Source organism: Mandrillus leucophaeus, unplaced genomic scaffold (genome assembly GCF_000951045.1).
Source record: "Mandrillus leucophaeus isolate KB7577 unplaced genomic scaffold, Mleu.le_1.0 Scaffold1470, whole genome shotgun sequence".
Classification (NCBI taxonomy): Eukaryota; Metazoa; Chordata; class Mammalia; order Primates; family Cercopithecidae; genus Mandrillus; species Mandrillus leucophaeus.
The window spans coordinates 342,209-347,136 of NW_012101444.1; the positions used below are offsets into that span (position 1 = coordinate 342,209).

Sequence of the window (4,928 nt, forward strand, 5' to 3'; positions counted from 1 at the left end):
TGGATATTGTTGAAACTATTTTTGTTCTTGTCCCTCGGCTAAGGTAGAGGTGTTTTATTAGATGTTTTAATATTTCAATAGCGAACTCGTATAGTAAACGAAACAAGAGGGTTAGTAAGGGAAATCATTTGGATTATATATAATAAAGAACTCTCTGGATGGTAAAGATTATTGAATACAAGAAGAAAAGCTTCAAACTTTTTGGCCCTAAAAAATTTGCCCATGGGGTAAAAATAACAAAACTAGGAAAACACATTCCCTATAGGTTACAGAACAATGGAGGAATTAAAAGACAAATAAATTCCATTTCATAATATACTTGTCATACTTATGAAAAAGTTGACATTCTTCTCACAAGTCCCTGCATCCCTCACAAAGACAAACCCAAACAATAATTCTCTATTAAATTATACTTCCATAATCTACTATACTCAAAATGGCTGAAAAACTGGATGACTAAAATACTGAAATATTCTAAGAATTAATCAAACAGAATCACTATATTTAGCAAAATGCTCCTGTAAAATAATTTAACTATACTGGATCCCTTCAATTCCAATATTCAGAGATTCTATTATATATGCAGAAATAAGATATCTGATTATCATTTCTCCTCACAGTTTTTTTTCCTTCTTCCTCTACTGGATGATAACTTCAGGTGAATACATGCCTTATGCTTACAAGACTATTAAACAAAAGAGATCTTAGAATGTAAGTCCCAGGTATGCAGAAATCTTATCTGTCTTGCTAACTACTTTATCCCTAGCATCTAGAGTGGGGTCTGGCACATGTTAGACAAGCAGTAAATATTTGCTGATATTGAATGAATCAAGACACATAACCCCAATCATCAAGGCAATCTATTGGAAAATGACAGATGTACTTTTAATGCTAAGAACCAAAGCATGCTAACCTAATCTAAAAGATATATGGGAGATTAAAGTCATAGTTTTAAAAGTTTCATTTTAATATATGTAAAACAGATTGAAATCTAAGTATTTCCGGCTTCTAAAATTATTTTGCACTTGGTCTAAATTAAACAGTACAGAAGAATACATCAATACTCAGTTCCAGTCCATTCTCCAGTGATTTCTGTCTACTTTTGGATGTTTTTAAGCATTTAAAGATGGGTTTTAAAAAATATGTGGTCTACATCTTATAATTCTTATAATTATTAAGTTTGAGAGGGTCCACACAATCACTTTATTACACTGTCATTACTGGAAGTTTTCCCTATCACATTTAAAAAAATTGCTTAACTGTATTTCATAATTTATTTAGTTACTCTCCCATTGACAGGCAGGCAAGTTTATTCTAACTTTTTGTTGTTTTTCAACTAATAACATTTACAACCTGAGTGCACAACCTTCAAAAGATGTTCAAGGTGTTGAAATCTGTCAGTGTCACATCTGCATATTGTAAATTGTGATACATATTGTCAAATTGCTTTCCAGAGAGTATATTATCAGTCCCAACTGCAGTGTTATGAGAGGATCAGTGTCTCCTGTTTTTGTTTTTTCTTTTAAACAGTTGCATAGTTTTTATTTTATAGTTATAATATATGTAACAGACATTTTAATATTTTAAAGCATTCTATTCATAGACATTAAGATTGTTCACACTATTTGGCTATTATAATTAAGGCTGTAATGAACATCCTTCAACACAGACCTCTGTATACGTGTGCTAGTATAGCCTGAGGAAACTGAGCCAAAGAATATGTAGTTTGCAATGCTACCTCTAATTATAAATCAGCTTTCCATATATACACGAACCTGTCTTTAGGCTCTCCATCCTGTTCCCTTGGACAATTCACCTATCTCTACACAAATGTAACGCATTTTAATTATTACAGCTTTATAATAAACCTTAATATATCATATATTGCCAATATAAAATATTTCAGAAGTATATAAATTAGTGGGCATTTGTAAGAAAACTGAGTTTAAGAAGGAAGTGACCAGACTGCAGATAGTCTCATATCTCTTTTATCATAGACACAAAATATAAGCAGAACTCAGCGGTATATTATCTTGAGACATACAAGTAGGCAAAAACCCATTCCTTTTTAAGGCAAGTAAACAATGCAATAAAAACTGAACTGAGGAGAGTTGTATTTGGAGGATGAAGTCTGGCAGGATGAGATACATAATTCCGTTCAGAGGGGGCTTCATGGGTGTTTGTTTTACTATTATGCTTCATAACTTGTGTACATGTAACATACGTGCTAGCTTTAACAATTCAAAATCTTTCACAAATCTCCCAGAACAATCAGGAGATACATTGAAAACAAATATGACTTAATATCTTAGAATTTTTAGAAGCTAGATAAATGAGAAACTTTTCTTTTGAGGGGATATGGCACAATTTCACATTGTGTAAAAAGCATTCAACCTCTGATGGCTGCTAAGTAACAATAATCTGAATTTGTGCATTCAAAATGAGTATTTCTGTAATGTTTTAAGAGGATATATATATATATGGACAAAAAAAGTTTGATAGATTTGTTTAAACATACCACACACTTCTCTTGCTTGTATTAGATGTCACTATGGAATTACTGACTATACGATGATAGGCATAAAGGTTTTGGTTTTAGGCAGCTGCCAAGGCTCACTTCACATCTTTAACACTCCCTCCCCAGAACGCTCTGAAAGTAAGAATTCTTTAAATAAACAGGAGCACAATACTTTAAGATGCAACAAGGCGATACTGATACTGTATGAGGAAGGAAATAGAGATTGGGCCATCACAAAGCTGAGCTTCCACTTTTGTGGGTCCTTCTTGGGTATGGTAAATAGATCATGGCTGTGGAATGGAACACATATAACCTTTCTCTTACAAGGATGTTGAATTCTTCTCTTTGAAACAAATACATCAAACTGATGTTCTTGGCAAATTCCTGAATTTCAACAGTTACTGTTTTATTAGGCATGACCTTATTATCCTTTATTGAGGCAAGAAGAATTTTGGCAAAACATTCAACTTTTTTGCTCCTTAAGGCATGGGACTTAGTTCTGTATTTGTGGCTTTCATTTCAAAGTGAATCAAAGATTTGTATTCTGTGACATAGTAATGAAAATTATGTCCAGAGTAGTGGTGGCAAATTTTTCATATGGGGTTTAAAATCTCTTCATAATAGTGTAGCTCTAACAAATTTGTTTTCTCTTCCATTTTCTGTTGCTTTAATTTCTATTTAGCTCTTACAGATATCTGAAAAAATCTGGAAATTCTTGTTTCTGAAATAGACACCTAGGCTTCAGTTTGCTGGTATAACTGCTGAAAGTCTTTTAGAAACATACTACGTATTAAAATTTTTAATTTTATTAAGCTTGCGGGGGGAAACAGGATGTCTTTTTAACATTTCATGTATTAGATTTACCCTTCCATGAGTGTTTCATGCCATAGCAAAAGTAAAAGAAACATAAAACATCTCCTGACCTTAGCTTTTTATTTGCCAGTCATTAAAATGCAATACGATGGTGAATTCACATTGGTCTAAAGTGCAACATTCAAAGTCAATTACAAACACATCTGGCTTATTTTAATTGGACTGTTTATTAAGAAGACTATTCACATCCAGAAAGATCTGATTCATTGTTTTGAAATATATATATGTGGGGGTGGTTCCAAGATGGCCGAATAGGAACAGCTCCAGTTTACAGCTCCCAGCGTGAGTGACACAGAAGATGGGTGATTTCTGCATTTCCAACTGAGGTACCGGATTCATCTCACTGGGGCTTGTCGGACAGGGCTGCAGGACAGTGGGTGCAGTGCACCGAGTGTGAGTCGAAGCAGGGCGAGGCATCGCCTCACCCAGGAAGCGCAAGGGATCAGGGAGCAAAGCTGTGACAGACGACACTTGGAAAATCGGGTCACTCCCACCCTAATACTGCGCTTTTCCAATGGTCTTAGCAAATGACACATCAGGAGATTATATCCCGTGCCTGGCTTGGAGGGTCCCACGCCCACGGCACCTCGCTCACTGCTAGCACAGGAGTCTGAGATTGAACTGGAAGGTGGCAGTGAGGCTGGCGGAGGGGCACCCACCATTGCTGAGGCTTGAGCAGGTAAGGAAGCTCAAACTGGGTGGAGCCCACCGCAGCTCAAGGAGGCCTGCCTGCCTCTGTAGACTCCACCTCTGGGGGCAGGGCATAGCCAAACAAAAGGCAGCAGAAACCTCTGCAGACATAAATGTCCCTGTCTGACAGCATTGAAGAGAGTAGTGGTTCTCCCAGCATGGAGTTGAGGCACCCTCCAGTAGAGGCAGACTGACACCACAAACGGCCAGGTACCCCTCTGAGACGAAACTTCCAGAGGAACAATCAGGCAGCAACATTTGCTGTTCAGCAATATTTGCTGCTCTGCAGCCTCCGCTGCTGATACCCAGGCAAACAACGTCTGGAGTGGACCTCCAGCAAACTCCAAAAGACCTGCAGCTGAGGGTCTTGACTGTTAGAAGGAAAACTAACAAAATGAAAGGACATCCACACCAAAACCCCATCTGTATGTCACCATCATCAAAGACCAAAGGTAGATAAAACTACAAAGATGGGGAACAAACAGAGCAGAAAAGCTGAAAATCCTAAAAATCAGAGCACCTCTCCCCCTCCAAAGGAATGCAGTTCCTCACCAGCAACGGAACAATGCTGGACAGAGAATGACTTTGACAAGTTGAGAGAAGAAGGCTTCAGTCGATCAAACTTCTCAGAGCTAAAGGAGGAACTACGAACCCAGTGCAAAGAAACTAAAAACCTTGAAAAAAGAGTTGACGAATGGCTAACTAGAATAACCAGGGTAGACAAGTCCTTAAATGACCTGATGGAGCTGAAAACCATGGCATGAGAACTACATGACGAATGCACAAGCTTCAATAGCTGATTCAATCAACTGGAAGAAAGGGTATCAGTGATTGAAAATCAAATGAA

The 4,928-nt window shown here is 37.2% G+C and overlaps 1 protein-coding gene across 4 annotated transcripts in view; it reads right to left on the reverse strand.

Moving 5' to 3' along the window:
* CCDC91 (coiled-coil domain containing 91) overlaps positions 1-4,928 on the reverse strand; it is a 341,299-nt gene that overhangs the window by 25,094 nt on the left and 311,277 nt on the right. The window lies entirely within an intron of this gene.